Source organism: Chaetodon auriga, chromosome 24 (genome assembly GCF_051107435.1).
Source record: "Chaetodon auriga isolate fChaAug3 chromosome 24, fChaAug3.hap1, whole genome shotgun sequence".
NCBI lineage: Eukaryota > Metazoa > Chordata > Actinopteri > Chaetodontiformes > Chaetodontidae > Chaetodon > Chaetodon auriga.
The window spans coordinates 19,205,630-19,225,823 of NC_135097.1; positions in this window are offsets into that span (position 1 = coordinate 19,205,630).

A 20,194-nucleotide genomic window follows, 5' to 3' on the forward strand; every position below is an offset into this window, starting at 1 on the left:
GTGAAAAGTAAGACAAATGTTCAATTTATCCTTTTCTCACTCTTGTAGTGTGATTTTAACTGTAAAATCAAATGAGCGTCACCATTTAAGATTCATTTGTTTTTATGTGTCACACTGTCTCAGAATGACAATTCCACTTTAGAAACACTTCAAATGTGAATGTGTATGAAGGACAGCATTATTTCATTTGACTTCTTTTTCTGATACTGTGAAAAGTACGACAAATGTTCAATTTGTGCTTGTCTCGCTCATGTAGTGTGATTTTGACTGTGAAATCAGATGAGCGTCACCATTTAAGATTCATTTGTTTTTATGTGTCACACTGTCTCAGAATGACAATTCCACTCTGGAAACGTTCAACTGTGAATGTTTATGAAGGACAACATGTTTTAATTTGACTTCTTTTTCAGATACTGTGAAAAGTACGACGAATGTTCAATTTGTGCTTTTGTCGCTCATGTAGTGTGATTTTGACTGTAAAATCAAATGAGCGTCACCATTTAAGATTCATTTGTTTTTATGTGTCACACTGTCTCAGAATGACAATTCCACCTAAGAAACACTCAAATGTGAATGTTTATGAAGGACAATATGTTTTAATTTGACTTCTTTTTCAGGTACTGTGAAAAGTACGACAAATGTTCAGTTTTTGTGTGGCTCGCTCATGTAGTGTGATTTTGACTGTAAAATCAAATGATCGTCACCATTTAAGATTCATTTGTTTTTATGTGTCACACTGTCTCAGAATGACAATTCCACCTGAACAACACTCAAATGTGAATGTTTATGAAGGACAATATGTTTTAATTTGACTTCTTTTTCAGGTGCTGTGAAAAGTACGACAAATGTTCAGTTTTTGTGTGGCTCGCTCATGTAGTGTGATTTTGACTGTAAAATCAAATGAGCGTCACCATTTAAGATTCATTTGTTTTTATGTGTCACACTGTCTCAGAATGACAATTCCACTCTGGAAACATTCAACTGTGAATGTTTATGAAGGACAACATGTTTTAATTTGACTTCTTTTTCAGATACTGTGAAAAGTACGACAAATGTTCAATTTGTGCTTGTCTCGCTCGTGTAGTGTGATTTTGACTGTAAAATCAAATGAGTGTCACCATTTAAGATTCATTTGTTTTTATGTGTCACACTGTCTCAGAATGACAATTCCACCTAAGAAACACTCAAATGTGAATGTTTATGAAGGACAATATGTTTTAATTTGACTTCTTTTTCAGATACTGTGAAAAGTACGACAAATGTTCAATTTGTGCTTGTCTCGCTCATGTAGTGTGATTTTGACTGTGAAATCAGATGAGCGTCACCATTTAAGATTCATTTGTTTTTATGTGTCACACTGTCTCAGAATGACAATTCCACTCTGGAAACGTTCAACTGTGAATGTTTATGAAGGACAACATGTTTTAATTTGACTTCTTTTTCAGATACTGTGAAAAGTACAACGAATGTTCAATTTGTGCTTTTGTCGCTCATGTAGTGTGATTTTGACTGTAAAATCAAATGAGCGTCACCATTTAAGATTCATTTGTTTTTATGTGTCACACTGTCTCAGAATGACAATTCCACCTGAACAACACTCAAATGTGAATGTTTATGAAGGACAATATGTTTTAATTTGACTTCTTTTTCAGGTGCTGTGAAAAGTACGACAAATGTTCAGTTTTTGTGTGGCTCGCTCATGTAGTGTGATTTTGACTGTAAAATCAAATGATCGTCACCATTTAAGATTCATTTGTTTTTATGTGTCACACTGTCTCAGAATGACAATTCCACCTAGGAAACACTCAAATGTGAATGTTCATGAAGGACAATGTGTTTTAATTTGACTTCTTTTTCAGATACTGTGAAAAGTACGACAAGTGTTCAGTTTGTGCGTGGCTCGCTCATGCAGTATGATTTTGACTGTAAAATCAAATGAGCGTCACCATTTAAGATTCATTTGTTTTTATGTGTCACACTATCTCAGAATGACAATTCCACTCTGGAAACATTCAACCGTGAATGTTTATGAAGGACAATATGTTTTAATTTGACTTCTTTTTCAGGTACTGTGAAAAGTACGACAAATGTTCAGTTTTTATTTGGCTTGCTCATGTAGTGTGATTTTGACTGTAAAATCAAATGATCGTCACCATTTAAGATTCATTTGTTTTTATGTGTCACACTGTCTCAGAATGACAATTCCACATTTGAAACAATCAAATGTGAATGTGTATGAAGGACAGCATTGCTTAATTTGACATCTTTTTCAGATACTGTGAAAAGTAAGACAAATGTTCAATTTATGCTTTTCTCACTCTTGTAGTGTGATTTTAACTGTAAAATCAAATGAGCGTCACCATTTAAGATTCATTTGTTTTTATGTGTCACACTGTCTCAGAATGACAATTCCACTTTAGAAACACTTCAAATGTGAATGTGTATGAAGGACAGCATTATTTCATTTGACTTCTTTTTCAGATACTGTGAAAAGTACGACAAATGTTCAATTTGTGCTTGTCTCGCTCATGTAGTGTGATTTTGAGTGTAAAATCAAATGAGTGTCACCATTTAAGATTCATTTGTTTTTATGTGTCACACTGTCTCAGAATGACAATTCCACCTAAGAAACACTCAAATGTGAATGTTTATGAAGGACAATATGTTTTAATTTGACTTCTTTTTCAGATACTGTGAAAAGTACGACAAATGTTCAATTTGTGCTTGTCTCGCTCATGTAGTGTGATTTTGACTGTGAAATCAGATGAGCGTCACCATTTAAGATTCATTTGTTTTTATGTGTCACACTGTCTCAGAATGACAATTCCACCTAAGAAACACTCAAATGTGAATGTTTATGAAGGACAATATGTTTTAATTTGACTTCTTTTTCAGGTACTGTGAAAAGTACGACAAATGTTCAGTTTTTGCGTGGCTCGCTCATGTAGTGTGATTTTGACTGTAAAATCAAATGATCGTCACCATTTAAGATTCATTTGTTTTTATGTGTCACACTGTCTCAGAATGACAATTCCACCTGAACAACACTCAAATGTGAATGTTTATGAAGGACAATATGTTTTAATTTGACTTCTTTTTCAGGTACTGTGAAAAGTACGACAAATGTTCAGTTTTTGTGTGGCTCGCTCATGTAGTTTGATTTTGACTGTAAAATCAAATGAGCGTCACCATTTAAGATTCATTTGTTTTTATGTGTCACACTGTCTCAGAATGACAATTCCACTCTGGAAACATTCAACTGTGAATGTTTATGAAGGACAACATGTTTTAATTTGACTTCTTTTTCAGATACTGTGAAAAGTACGACAAATGTTCAGTTTTTGTGTGGCTCGCTCATGTCGTGTGATTTTGACTGTAAAATCAAATGATCGTCACCGTTTAAGATTCATTTGTTTTTATGTGTCAGTCTCAGAATGACAATTCCACCTGAGCAACATTCAAATGTGAATGTTTATGATGGACAATATGTTTTAATTTGACTTCTTTTTCAGATACTGTGAAAAGTAAGACAAATGTTCAATTTGTGCTTTTCTCACTCTTGTAGTGTGATTTTAACTGTAAAATCAAATGAGCGTCACCATTTAAGATTCATTTGTTTTTATGTGTCACACTGTGTCAGAATGACAATTCCACTTTAGAAACACTCAAATGTGAATGTATATGAAGGACAGCATTATTTCATTTGACTTCTTTTTCAGATACTGTGAAAAGTACGACGAATGTTCAATTTGTGCTTGTCTCGCTCATGTAGTGTGATTTTGACTGTGAAATCAGATGAGCGTCACCATTTAAGATTCATTTGTTTTTATGTGTCACACTGTCTCAGAATGACAATTCCACTCTGGAAACGTTCAACTGTGAATGTTTATGAAGGACAACATGTTTTAATTTGACTTCTTTTTCAGATACTGTGAAAAGTACGACAAATGTTCAATTTGTGCTTTTCTCGCTCATGTAGTGTGATTTTGACTGTAAAATCAAATGAGCGTCACCATTTAAGATTCATTTGTTTTTATGTGTCACACTGTCTCGGAATGACAATTCCACCTGAACAACACTCAAATGTGAACGTTTATGAAGGACAACATGTTTTAATTTGACTTCTTTTTCAGGTGCTGTGAAAAGTAAGACAAATGTTCAGTTTTTGTGTGGCTCGCTCATGTAGTGTGATTTTGACTGTAAAATCAAATGATCGTCACCATTTAAGATTCATTTGTTTTTATGTGTCACACTATCTCAGAATGACAATTCCACTCTGGAAAGATTCAACTGTGAATGTTTATGAAGGACAACATGTTTTAATTTGACTTCTTTTTCAGGTGCTGTGAAAAGTACGACAAATGTTCAGTTTTTGTGTGGCTCGCTCATGTAGTTTGATTTTGACTGTAAAATCAAATGAGCGTCACCATTTAAGATTCATTTGTTTTTATGTGTCACACTGTCTCAGAATGACAATTCCACTCTGGAAACATTCAACTGTGAATGTTTATGAAGGACAACATGTTTTAATTTGACTTCTTTTTCAGATACTGTGAAAAGTACGACAAATGTTCAATTTGTGCTTGTCTCGCTCATGTAGTGTGATTTTGAGTGTAAAATCAAATGAGTGTCACCATTTAAGATTCATTTGTTTTTATGTGTCACACTGTCTCAGAATGACAATTCCACCTCAAACACTCAAATGTGAATGTTTATGAAGGACAATATGTTTTAATTTGACTTCTTTTTCAGATACTGTGAAAAGTACGACAAATGTTCAATTTGTGCTTGTCTCGCTCATGTAGTGTGATTTTGACTGTGAAATCAGATGAGCGTCACCATTTAAGATTCATTTGTTTTTATGTGTCACACTGTCTCAGAATGACAATTCCACCTAAGAAACACTCAAATGTGAATGTTTATGAAGGACAATATGTTTTAATTTGACTTCTTTTTCAGGTACTGTGAAAAGTACGACAAATGTTCAGTTTTTGCGTGGCTCGCTCATGTAGTGTGATTTTGACTGTAAAATCAAATGATCGTCACCATTTAAGATTCATTTGTTTTTATGTGTCACACTGTCTCAGAATGACAATTCCACCTGAACAACACTCAAATGTGAATGTTTATGAAGGACAATATGTTTTAATTTGACTTCTTTTTCAGGTGCTGTGAAAAGTACGACAAATGTTCAGTTTTTGTGTGGCTCGCTCATGTAGTTTGATTTTGACTGTAAAATCAAATGAGCGTCACCATTTAAGATTCATTTGTTTTTATGTGTCACACTGTCTCAGAATGACAATTCCACTCTGGAAACATTCAACTGTGAATGTTTATGAAGGACAACATGTTTTAATTTGACTTCTTTTTCAGATACTGTGAAAAGTACGACAAATGTTCAATTTGTGCTTGTCTCGCTCATGTAGTGTGATTTTGAGTGTAAAATCAAATGAGTGTCACCATTTAAGATTCATTTGTTTTTATGTGTCACACTGTCTCAGAATGACAATTCCACCTAAGAAACACTCAAATGTGAATGTTTATGAAGGACAATATGTTTTAATTTGACTTCTTTTTCAGATACTGTGAAAAGTACGACAAATGTTCAATTTGTGCTTGTCTCGCTCATGTAGTGTGATTTTGACTGTGAAATCAGATGAGCGTCACCATTTAAGATTCATTTGTTTTTATGTGTCACACTGTCTCAGAATGACAATTCCACCTAAGAAACACTCAAATGTGAATGTTTATGAAGGACAATATGTTTTAATTTGACTTCTTTTTCAGGTACTGTGAAAAGTACGACAAATGTTCAGTTTTTGCGTGGCTCGCTCATGTAGTGTGATTTTGACTGTAAAATCAAATGATCGTCACCATTTAAGATTCATTTGTTTTTATGTGTCACACTGTCTCAGAATGACAATTCCACCTGAACAACACTCAAATGTGAATGTTTATGAAGGACAATATGTTTTAATTTGACTTCTTTTTCAGGTGCTGTGAAAAGTACGACAAATGTTCAGTTTTTGTGTGGCTCGCTCATGTAGTTTGATTTTGACTGTAAAATCAAATGAGCATCACCATTTAAGATTCATTTGTTTTTATGTGTCACACTGTCTCAGAATGACAATTCCACTCTGGAAACATTCAACTATGAATGTTTATGAAGGACAACATGTTTTAATTTGACTTCTTTTTCAGATACTGTGAAAAGTACGACAAATGTTCAATTTGTGCTTGTCTCGCTCATGTAGTGTGATTTTGACTGTAAAATTAAATGAGTGTCACCATTTAAGATTCATTTGTTTTTATGTGTCACACTGTCTCAGAATGACAATTCCACCTAAGAAACACTCAAATGTGAATGTTTATGAAGGACAACATGTTTTAATTTGACTTCTTTTTCAGATACTGTGAAAAGTACGACGAATGTTCAATTTGTGCTTTTGTCGCTCATGTAGTGTGATTTTGACTGTAAAATCAAATGAGCGTCACCATTTAAGATTCATTTGTTTTTATGTGTCACACTGTCTCAGAATGACAATTCCACCTAAGAAACACTCAAATGTGAATGTTTATGAAGGACAACATGTTTTAATTTGACGTCTTTTTCAGATACTGTGAAAAGTAAGACAAATGTTCAATTTGTGCTTTTCTCACTTTTGTAGTGTGATTTTAACTGTAAAATCAAATGAGCGTCACCTTTTAAGATTCATTTGTTTTTGTGTGTCACACTGTCTCAGAATGACAATTCCACTTTGGAAACATTCAACCGTGAATGTTTATGAATGACAACATGTTTTAATTTGACTTCTGCTTCAGGTACTGTGAAAAGTACGACAAATGTTCAGTTTTTGTGTGGCTCGCTCATGTCGTGTGATTTTGACTGTAAAATCAAATGATCGTCACCGTTTAAGATTCATTTGTTTTTATGTGTCAGTCTCAGAATGACAATTCCACCTGAGCAACATTCAAATGTGAATGTTTATGATGGACAATATGTTTTAATTTGACTTCTTTTTCAGATACTGTGAAAATTACGACAAGTGTTCAGTTTGTGCGTGGCTCGCTCATGTAGAGTGATTTTGACTGTAAAATCAAATGAGCATCACCATTTAAGATTCATTTGTTTTTATGTGTCACACTGTCTCAGAATGACAATTCCACTTTAGAAACACTCAAATGTGAATGTGTATGAAGGACATGTTTTAATTTGACTTCTTTTTCAGATACTGTGAAAAGTAAGACAAATGTTCAATTTGTGCTTTTCTCACTCTCACTCTTGTAGTGTGATTTTAACTGTAAAATCAAATGAGCGTCACCATTTAAGATTCATTTGTTTTTATGTGTCACACTGTGTCAGAATGACAATTCCACTTTAGAAACACTCAAATGTGAATGTATATGAAGGACAGCATTATTTCATTTGACTTCTTTTTCAGATACTGTGAAAAGTACGACAAATGTTCAATTTGTGCTTGTCTCGCTCATGTAGTGTGATTTTGACTGTGAAATCAGATGAGCGTCACCATTTAAGATTCATTTGTTTTTATGTGTCACACTGTCTCAGAATGACAATTCCACTCTGGAAACGTTCAACTGTGAATGTTTATGAAGGACAACATGTTTTAATTTGACTTCTTTTTCAGATACTGTGAAAAGTACGACAAATGTTCAATTTGTGCTTTTCTCGCTCATGTAGTGTGATTTTGACTGTAAAATCAAATGAGCGTCACCATTTAAGATTCATTTGTTTTTATGTGTCACACTGTCTCGGATTGACAATTCCACCTGAACAACACTCAAATGTGAACGTTTATGAAGGACAACATGTTTTAATTTGACTTCTTTTTCAGGTGCTGTGAAAAGTAAGACAAATGTTCAGTTTTTGTGTGGCTCGCTCATGTAGTGTGATTTTGACTGTAAAATCAAATGATCGTCACCATTTAAGATTCATTTGTTTTTATGTGTCACACTATCTCAGAATGACAATTCCACTCTGGAAAGATTCAACTGTGAATGTTTATGAAGGACAACATGTTTTAATTTGACTTCTTTTTCAGATACTGTGAAAAGTACGAGAAATGTTCAATTTGTGCTTTTTTCGCTCTTGTAGTGTGACTTTAACTGTAAAATCAAATGAGCGTCACCATTTAAGATTCATTTGTTTTTATGTGTCACAGTCTCAGAATTACAATTCCACCTTACACTCAAATGTGAATGTTTATGAAGGAAATCATTAATTAATTTGACTTCTTTTTCAGATACTCTAAAAAGTACGACAATTGTTCAGTTTGTGCGTGGCTCGCTCATGTAGGGTGATTTTGACTGTAAAATCAAATGAGCGTCACCATTTAAGATTCATTTGTTTTTATGTGTCACACTGTCTTAGAATGACAAATCCACTTTGGAAACATTCAACTGTGAATGTTTATGAAGGACAACATGTTTTATTTGACTTCCTTCAGAGTTAATGTGAAAAATACAAGTGTTGATGTTGTGCTCCTATCACTCATGTAGTACGATGTTGACTGTAAAATCAAATGAGCGTCACCATTTAAGATTCATTTGTTTTTATGTTTCACACTGTGTCAGAATGACAATTCCACTTTAGAAACACTCAAATGTGAATGTGTATGAAGGACAGCATTACTTAATTTGACGTCTTTTTCAGATACTGTGAAAAGTACGACAAATGTTCAATTTGTGCGTGGCTCGCTTATGTAGTGTGATTTTGACTGTAAAATCAGATGAGCGTCACCATTTCAGATTCATTTGTTTTTATATGTCACACTGTCAGAATGTCAATTCCACCTGAGAAACACTCAAATGTGAGTGTTTTTGAAGAACATCGTTTAATTTGACTTTTTTTCAATTGCTGTTAAAAATACATGTTCATTTTGTTCTCTTGTTGCCCATGTATAATGATGTTGACATTGAAATTAGATGAGTGTTACCATTTGATAGTCATGTGTTTTTTATGCTTCAACGTGTCTTAGAATGAGAATTCCACTTGAGAAACAATGTGAATGTTGCAACATTCAGCAACTTAATTGTTGAATTTGACTTCGTTTAAATTACTGTTGAATTCATGTGGTCTTGACAGGATGAATCTTAAAAAGTAACATTCATATGATTTTCCTGTCAAAATGAGCGAGAAAAGCACAAAATGAACATATACTGCACTTTTCACACTACTCAACACGAATTCAAAACAAACCATGCTGTCCTTCAAAAACATGCAAGACTTCATGTTTCTACAGTGGAATTGTCATTCTCAGACAGTTTGATGCATAAAAACACATGAATCTAAAACAATCACATTCTGTCATTTTCAAGTCAAAATAACGCTATTTGAGCGAGAAAAGCACAAAATGAACATATACTGCACTTTTCACACTAACTCAACACGAATTCAAAACAAACCATGCTGTCCTTCAAAAACATGCAAGAATTGATGTTTCTAAAGTGGAAATGTCATTCTATGACAGTTTGACAAATAAATACAAATGAATCTAAAAGACTCATATTCTGTGATTTTCAGGTCGGAATAACGCTATTTGAGCGAGAAAAGCACAAAATGAACATATACTGCACTTTTCACACTAACTCAACACGAATTCAAAATAAACCATGCTGTCCTTCAAAAACATGCAAGAATTGATGTTTCTAAAGTGGAAATGTCATTCTATGACAGTTTGACAAATAAATACAAATGAATCTAAAATACTCATAGTCTGTCATTTTCAGGTCGGAATAACGCTATTTGAGCGAGAAAAGCACAAAATGAACATATACTGCACTTTTCACACTAACTCAACACGAATTCAAAATAAACTATGCTGTCCTTCAAAAACATGCAAGAATTGATGTTTCTAAAGTGGAAATGTCATTCTATGACAGTTTGACAAATAAATACAAATGAATCTAAAATACTCATATTCTGTCATTTTCAGGTCGGAATAACGCTATTTGAGCGAGAAAAGCACAAAATGAACATATACTGCACTTTTCACACTAACTCAACACGAATTCAAAATAAACCATGCTGTCCTTCAAAAACATGCAAGAATTGATGTTTCTAAAGTGGAAATGTCATTCTATGACAGTTTGACAAATAAATACAAATGAATCTAAAAGACTCATATTCTGTCATTTTCAGGTCGGAATAACGCTATTTGAGCGAGAAAAGCACAAAATGAACATATACTGCACTTTTCACACTAACTCAACACGAATTCAAAATAAACCATGCTGTCCTTCAAAAACATGCAAGAATTGATGTTTCTAAAGTGGAAATGTCATTCTATGACAGTTTGACAAATAAATACAAATGAATCTAAAATACTCATATTCTGTCATTTTCAGGTCGGAATAACGCTATTTGAGCGAGAAAAGCACAAAATGAACATATACTGCACTTTTCACACTAACTCAACACGAATTCAAAATAAACTATGCTGTCCTTCAAAAACATGCAAGAATTGATGTTTCTAAAGTGGAAATGTCATTCTATGACAGTTTGACAAATAAATACAAATGAATCTAAAATACTCATATTCTGTCATTTTCAGGTCGGAATAACGCTATTTGAGCGAGAAAAGCACAAAATGAACATATACTGCACTTTTCACACTAACTCAACACGAATTCAAAATAAACCATGCTGTCCTTCAAAAACATGCAAGAATTGATGTTTCTAAAGTGGAAATGTCATTCTATGACAGTTTGACAAATAAATACAAATGAATCTAAAATACTCATATTCTGTCATTTTCAGGTCGGAATAACGCTATTTGAGCGAGAAAAGCACAAAATGAACATATACTGCACTTTTCACACTAACTCAACACGAATTCAAAATAAACCATGCTGTCCTTCAAAAACATGCAAGAATTGATGTTTCTAAAGTGGAAATGTCATTCTATGACAGTTTGACAAATAAATACAAATGAATCTAAAATACTCATATTCTGTCATTTTCAGGTCAAAATAACGCTATTTGAGCGAGAAAAGCACAAAATGAACATATACTGCACTTTTCACACTAACTCAACACGAATTCAAAACAAACCATGCTGTCCTTCAAAAACATGCAAGAATTGATGTTTCTAAAGTGGAAATGTCATTCTATGACAGTTTGACAAATAAATACAAATGAATCTAAAATACTCATATTCTGTCATTTTCAGGTCAAAATAACGCTATTTGAGCGAGAAAAGCACAAAATGAACATATACTGCACTTTTCACACTAACTCAACACGAATTCAAAACAAACCATGTTGTCCTTCAAAAACATGCAAGAATTGATGTTTCTAAAGTGGAAATGTCATTCTATGACAGTTTGACAAATAAATACAAATGAATCTAAAATACTCATATTCTGTCATTTTCAGGTCGGAATAACGCTATTTGAGCGAGAAAAGCACAAAATGAACATATACTGCACTTTTCACACTAACTCAACACGAATTCAAAATAAACCATGCTGTCCTTCAAAAACATGCAAGAATTGATGTTTCTAAAGTGGAAATGTCATTCTATGACAGTTTGACAAATAAATACAAATGAATCTAAAATACTCATATTCTGTCATTTTCAGGTCAAAATAACGCTATTTGAGCGAGAAAAGCACAAAATGAACATATACTGCACTTTTCACACTAACTCAACACGAATTCAAAACAAACCATGCTGTCCTTCAAAAACATGCAAGACTTCATGTTTCTACAGTGGAATTGTCATTCTCAGACAGTTTGATGCATAAAAACACATGAATCTAAAACAATCACATTCTGTCATTTTCAAGTCAAAATAACGCTATTTGAGCGAGAAAAGCACAAAATGAACATATACTGCACTTTTCACACTAACTCAACACGAATTCAAAACAAACCATGTTGTCCTTCAAAAACATGCAAGAATTGATGTTTCTAAAGTGGAAATGTCATTCTATGACAGTTTGACAAATAAATACAAATGAATCTAAAATACTCATATTCTGTCATTTTCAGGTCGGAATAACGCTATTTGAGCGAGAAAAGCACAAAATGAACATATACTGCACTTTTCACACTAACTCAACACGAATTCAAAATAAACCATGCTGTCCTTCAAAAACATGCAAGAATTGATGTTTCTAAAGTGGAAATGTCATTCTATGACAGTTTGACAAATAAATACAAATGAATCTAAAATACTCATATTCTGTCATTTTCAGGTCAAAATAACGCTATTTGAGCGAGAAAAGCACAAAATGAACATATACTGCACTTTTCACACTAACTCAACACGAATTCAAAACAAACCATGCTGTCCTTCAAAAACATGCAAGACTTCATGTTTCTACAGTGGAATTGTCATTCTCAGACAGTTTGATGCATAAAAACACATGAATCTAAAACAATCACATTCTGTCATTTTCAAGTCAAAATAACGCTATTTGAGCGAGAAAAGCACAAAATGAACATATACTGCACTTTTCACACTAACTCAACACGAATTCAAAACAAACCATGCTGTCCTTCAAAAACATGCAAGAATTGATGTTTCTAAAGTGGAAATGTCATTCTATGACAGTTTGACAAATAAATACAAATGAATCTAAAATACTCATATTCTGTCATTTTCAGGTCGGAATAACGCTATTTGAGCGAGAAAAGCACAAAATGAACATACACTGCACTTTTCACACTAACTCAACACGAATTCAAAATAAACCATGCTGTCCTTCAAAAACATGCAAGAATTGATGTTTCTAAAGTGGAAATGTCATTCTATGACAGTTTGACAAATAAATACAAATGAATCTAAAATACTCATATTCTGTCATTTTCAGGTCGGAATAACGCTATTTGAGCGAGAAAAGCACAAAATGAACATATACTGCACTTTTCACACTAACTCAACACGAATTCAAAATAAACCATGCTGTCCTTCAAAAACATGCAAGAATTGATGTTTCTAAAGTGGAAATGTCATTCTATGACAGTTTGACAAATAAATACAAATGAATCTAAAATACTCACATTCTGTCATTTTCAGGTCGGAATAACGCTATTTGAGCGAGAAAAGCACAAAATGAACATATACTGCACTTTTCACACTAACTCAACACGAATTCAAAATAAACCATGCTGTCCTTCAAAAACATGCAAGAATTGATGTTTCTAAAGTGGAAATGTCATTCTATGACAGTTTGACAAATAAATACAAATGAATCTAAAATACTCATATTCTGTCATTTTCAGGTCGGAATAACGCTATTTGAGCGAGAAAAGCACAAAATGAACATATACTGCACTTTTCACACTAACTCAACACGAATTCAAAACAAACCATGCTGTCCTTCAAAAACATGCAAGACTTCATGTTTCTACAGTGGAATTGTCATTCTCAGACAGTTTGACAAATAAATACAAATGAATCTAAAATACTCATATTCTGTCATTTTCAAGTCGGAATAACGCTATTTGAGCGAGAAAAGCACAAAATGAACATATACTGCACTTTTCACACTAACTCAACACGAATTCAAAACAAACCATGCTGTCCTTCAAAAACATGCAAGAATTGATGTTTCTAAAGTGGAAATGTCATTCTATGACAGTTTGACAAATAAATACAAATGAATCTAAAATACTCATATTCTGTCATTTTCAGGTCGGAATAACGCTATTTGAGCGAGAAAAGCACAAAATGAACATACACTGCACTTTTCACACTAACTCAACACGAATTCAAAATAAACCATGCTGTCCTTCAAAAACATGCAAGAATTGATGTTTCTAAAGTGGAAATGTCATTCTATGACAGTTTGACAAATAAATACAAATGAATCTAAAAGACTCATATTCTGTCATTTTCAGGTCGGAATAACGCTATTTGAGCGAGAAAAGCACAAAATGAACATATACTGCACTTTTCACACTAACTCAACACGAATTCAAAATAAACCATGCTGTCCTTCAAAAACATGCAAGAATTGATGTTTCTAAAGTGGAAATGTCATTCTATGACAGTTTGACAAATAAATACAAATGAATCTAAAATACTCATATTCTGTCATTTTCAGGTCGGAATAACGCTATTTGAGCGAGAAAAGCACAAAATGAACATATACTGCACTTTTCACACTAACTCAACACGAATTCAAAATAAACTATGCTGTCCTTCAAAAACATGCAAGAATTGATGTTTCTAAAGTGGAAATGTCATTCTATGACAGTTTGACAAATAAATACAAATGAATCTAAAATACTCATATTCTGTCATTTTCAGGTCGGAATAACGCTATTTGAGCGAGAAAAGCACAAAATGAACATATACTGCACTTTTCACACTAACTCAACACGAATTCAAAATAAACCATGCTGTCCTTCAAAAACATGCAAGAATTGATGTTTCTAAAGTGGAAATGTCATTCTATGACAGTTTGACAAATAAATACAAATGAATCTAAAATACTCATATTCTGTCATTTTCAGATCAAAATAACGCTATTTGAGCGAGAAAAGCACAAAATGAACATATACTGCACTTTTCACACTAACTCAACACGAATTCAAAATAAACCATGCTGTCCTTCAAAAACATGCAAGAATTGATGTTTCTAAAGTGGAAATGTCATTCTATGACAGTTTGACAAATAAATACAAATGAATCTAAAATACTCATATTCTGTCATTTTCAGGTCGGAATAACGCTATTTGAGCGAGAAAAGCACAAAATGAACATATACTGCACTTTTCACACTAACTCAACACGAATTCAAAATAAACCATGCTGTCCTTCAAAAACATGCAAGAATTGATGTTTCTAAAGTGGAAATGTCATTCTATGACAGTTTGACAAATAAATACAAATGAATCTAAAATACTCATATTCTGTCATTTTCAGGTCAAAATAACGCTATTTGAGCGAGAAAAGCACAAAATGAACATATACTGCACTTTTCACACTAACTCAACACGAATTCAAAATAAACCATGCTGTCCTTCAAAAACATGCAAGAATTGATGTTTCTAAAGTGGAAATGTCATTCTATGACAGTTTGACAAATAAATACAAATGAATCTAAAATACTCATATTCTGTCATTTTCAGGTCGGAATAACGCTATTTGAGCGAGAAAAGCACAAAATGAACATATACTGCACTTTTCACACTAACTCAACACGAATTCAAAATAAACCATGCTGTCCTTCAAAAACATGCAAGAATTGATGTTTCTAAAGTGGAAATGTCATTCTATGACAGTTTGACAAATAAATACAAATGAATCTAAAATACTCATATTCTGTCATTTTCAGGTCAAAATAACGCTATTTGAGCGAGAAAAGCACAAAATGAACATATACTGCACTTTTCACACTAACTCAACACGAATTCAAAACAAACCATGCTGTCCTTCAAAAACATGCAAGAATTGATGTTTCTAAAGTGGAAATGTCATTCTATGACAGTTTGACAAATAAATACAAATGAATCTAAAATACTCATATTCTGTCATTTTCAGGTCAAAATAACGCTATTTGAGCGAGAAAAGCACAAAATGAACATATACTGCACTTTTCACACTAACTCAACACGAATTCAAAACAAACCATGCTGTCCTTCAAAAACATGCAAGAATTGATGTTTCTAAAGTGGAAATGTCATTCTATGACAGTTTGACAAATAAATACAAATGAATCTAAAATACTCATATTCTGTCATTTTCAGGTCGGAATAACGCTATTTGAGCGAGAAAAGCACAAAATGAACATATACTGCACTTTTCACACTAACTCAACACGAATTCAAAATAAACCATGCTGTCCTTCAAAAACATGCAAGAATTGATGTTTCTAAAGTGGAAATGTCATTCTATGACAGTTTGACAAATAAATACAAATGAATCTAAAATACTCATATTCTGTCATTTTCAGGTCGGAATAACGCTATTTGAGCGAGAAAAGCACAAAATGAACATATACTGCACTTTTCACACTAACTCAACACGAATTCAAAACAAACCATGCTGTCCTTCAAAAACATGCAAGACTTCATGTTTCTACAGTGGAATTGTCATTCTCAGACAGTTTGATGCATAAAAACACATGAATCTAAAACAATCACATTCTGTCATTTTCAAGTCAAAATAACGCTATTTGAGCGAGAAAAGCACAAAATGAACATATACTGCACTTTTCACACTAACTCAACACGAATTCAAAACAAACCATGCTGTCCTTCAAAAACATGCAAGAATTGATGTTTCTAAAGTGGAAATGTCATTCTATGACAGTTTGACAAATAAATACAAATGAATCTAAAATACTCATATTCTGTCATTTTCAGGTCGGAATAACGCTATTTGAGCGAGAAAAGCACAAAATGAACATACACTGCACTTTTCACACTAACTCAACACGAATTCAAAATAAACCATGCTGTCCTTCAAAAACATGCAAGAATTGATGTTTCTAAAGTGGAAATGTCATTCTATGACAGTTTGACAAATAAATACAAATGAATCTAAAATACTCATATTCTGTCATTTTCAGGTCGGAATAACGCTATTTGAGCGAGAAAAGCACAAAATGAACATATACTGCACTTTTCACACTAACTCAACACGAATTCAAAATAAACCATGCTGTCCTTCAAAAACATGCAAGAATTGATGTTTCTAAAGTGGAAATGTCATTCTATGACAGTTTGACAAATAAATACAAATGAATCTAAAATACTCACATTCTGTCATTTTCAGGTCGGAATAACGCTATTTGAGCGAGAAAAGCACAAAATGAACATATACTGCACTTTTCACACTAACTCAACACGAATTCAAAATAAACCATGCTGTCCTTCAAAAACATGCAAGAATTGATGTTTCTAAAGTGGAAATGTCATTCTATGACAGTTTGACAAATAAATACAAATGAATCTAAAATACTCATATTCTGTCATTTTCAGGTCGGAATAACGCTATTTGAGCGAGAAAAGCACAAAATGAACATATACTGCACTTTTCACACTAACTCAACACGAATTCAAAACAAACCATGCTGTCCTTCAAAAACATGCAAGACTTCATGTTTCTACAGTGGAATTGTCATTCTCAGACAGTTTGACAAATAAATACAAATGAATCTAAAATACTCATATTCTGTCATTTTCAAGTCGGAATAACGCTATTTGAGCGAGAAAAGCACAAAATGAACATATACTGCACTTTTCACACTAACTCAACACGAATTCAAAACAAACCATGCTGTCCTTCAAAAACATGCAAGAATTGATGTTTCTAAAGTGGAAATGTCATTCTATGACAGTTTGACAAATAAATACAAATGAATCTAAAATACTCATATTCTGTCATTTTCAGGTCGGAATAACGCTATTTGAGCGAGAAAAGCACAAAATGAACATACACTGCACTTTTCACACTAACTCAACACGAATTCAAAATAAACCATGCTGTCCTTCAAAAACATGCAAGAATTGATGTTTCTAAAGTGGAAATGTCATTCTATGACAGTTTGACAAATAAATACAAATGAATCTAAAATACTCATATTCTGTCATTTTCAGGTCGGAATAACGCTATTTGAGCGAGAAAAGCACAAAATGAACATATACTGCACTTTTCACACTAACTCAACACGAATTCAAAACAAACCATGCTGTCCTTCAAAAACATGCAAGAATTGATGTTTCTAAAGTGGAAATGTCATTCTATGACAGTTTGACAAATAAATACAAATGAATCTAAAATACTCATATTCTGTCATTTTCAGGTCGGAATAACGCTATTTGAGCGAGAAAAGCACAAAATGAACATATACTGCACTTTTCACACTAACTCAACACGAATTCAAAATAAACCATGCTGTCCTTCAAAAACATGCAAGAATTGATGTTTCTAAAGTGGAAATGTCATTCTATGACAGTTTGACAAATAAATACAAATGAATCTAAAATACTCATATTCTGTCATTTTCAGGTCGGAATAACGCTATTTGAGCGAGAAAAGCACAAAATGAACATATACTGCACTTTTCACACTAACTCAACACGAATTCAAAATAAACCATGCTGTCCTTCAAAAACATGCAAGAATTGATGTTTCTAAAGTGGAAATGTCATTCTATGACAGTTTGACAAATAAATACAAATGAATCTAAAATACTCACATTCTGTCATTTTCAGGTCGGAATAACGCTATTTGAGCGAGAAAAGCACAAAATGAACATATACTGCACTTTTCACACTAACTCAACACGAATTCAAAATAAACCATGCTGTCCTTCAAAAACATGCAAGAATTGATGTTTCTAAAGTGGAAATGTCATTCTATGACAGTTTGACAAATAAATACAAATGAATCTAAAATACTCATATTCTGTCATTTTCAGGTCGGAATAACGCTATTTGAGCGAGAAAAGCACAAAATGAACATATACTGCACTTTTCACACTAACTCAACACGAATTCAAAACAAACCATGCTGTCCTTCAAAAACATGCAAGACTTCATGTTTCTACAGTGGAATTGTCATTCTCAGACAGTTTGACAAATAAATACAAATGAATCTAAAATACTCATATTCTGTCATTTTCAAGTCGGAATAACGCTATTTGAGCGAGAAAAGCACAAAATGAACATATACTGCACTTTTCACACTAACTCAACACGAATTCAAAACAAACCATGCTGTCCTTCAAAAACATGCAAGAATTGATGTTTCTAAAGTGGAAATGTCATTCTATGACAGTTTGACAAATAAATACAAATGAATCTAAAATACTCATATTCTGTCATTTTCAGGTCGGAATAACGCTATTTGAGCGAGAAAAGCACAAAATGAACATACACTGCACTTTTCACACTAACTCAACACGAATTCAAAATAAACCATGCTGTCCTTCAAAAACATGCAAGAATTGATGTTTCTAAAGTGGAAATGTCATTCTATGACAGTTTGACAAATAAATACAAATGAATCTAAAATACTCATATTCTGTCATTTTCAGGTCGGAATAACGCTATTTGAGCGAGAAAAGCACAAAATGAACATATACTGCACTTTTCACACTAACTCAACACGAATTCAAAATAAACCATGCTGTCCTTCAAAAACATGCAAGAATTGATGTTTCTAAAGTGGAAATGTCATTCTATGACAGTTTGACAAATAAATACAAATGAATCTAAAATACTCACATTCTGTCATTTTCAGGTCGGAATAACGCTATTTGAGCGAGAAAAGCACAAAATGAACATATACTGCACTTTTCACACTAACTCAACACGAATTCAAAATAAACCATGCTGTCCTTCAAAAACATGCAAGAATTGATGTTTCTAAAGTGGAAATGTCATTCTATGACAGTTTGACAAATAAATACAAATGAATCTAAAATACTCATATTCTGTCATTTTCAGGTCGGAATAACGCTATTTGAGCGAGAAAAGCACAAAATGAACATATACTGCACTTTTCACACTAACTCAACACGAATTCAAAACAAACCATGCTGTCCTTCAAAAACATGCAAGACTTCATGTTTCTACAGTGGAATTGTCATTCTCAGACAGTTTGACAAATAAATACAAATGAATCTAAAATACTCATATTCTGTCATTTTCAAGTCGGAATAACGCTATTTGAGCGAGAAAAGCACAAAATGAACATATACTGCACTTTTCACACTAACTCAACACGAATTCAAAACAAACCATGCTGTCCTTCAAAAACATGCAAGAATTGATGTTTCTAAAGTGGAAATGTCATTCTATGACAGTTTGACAAATAAATACAAATGAATCTAAAATACTCATATTCTGTCATTTTCAGGTCGGAATAACGCTATTTGAGCGAGAAAAGCACAAAATGAACATACACTGCACTTTTCACACTAACTCAACACGAATTCAAAATAAACCATGCTGTCCTTCAAAAACATGCAAGAATTGATGTTTCTAAAGTGGAAATGTCATTCTATGACAGTTTGACAAATAAATACAAATGAATCTAAAATACTCATATTCTGTCATTTTCAGGTCGGAATAACGCTATTTGAGCGAGAAAAGCACAAAATGAACATATACTGCACTTTTCACACTAACTCAACACGAATTCAAAACAAACCATGCTGTCCTTCAAAAACATGCAAGAATTGATGTTTCTAAAGTGGAAATGTCATT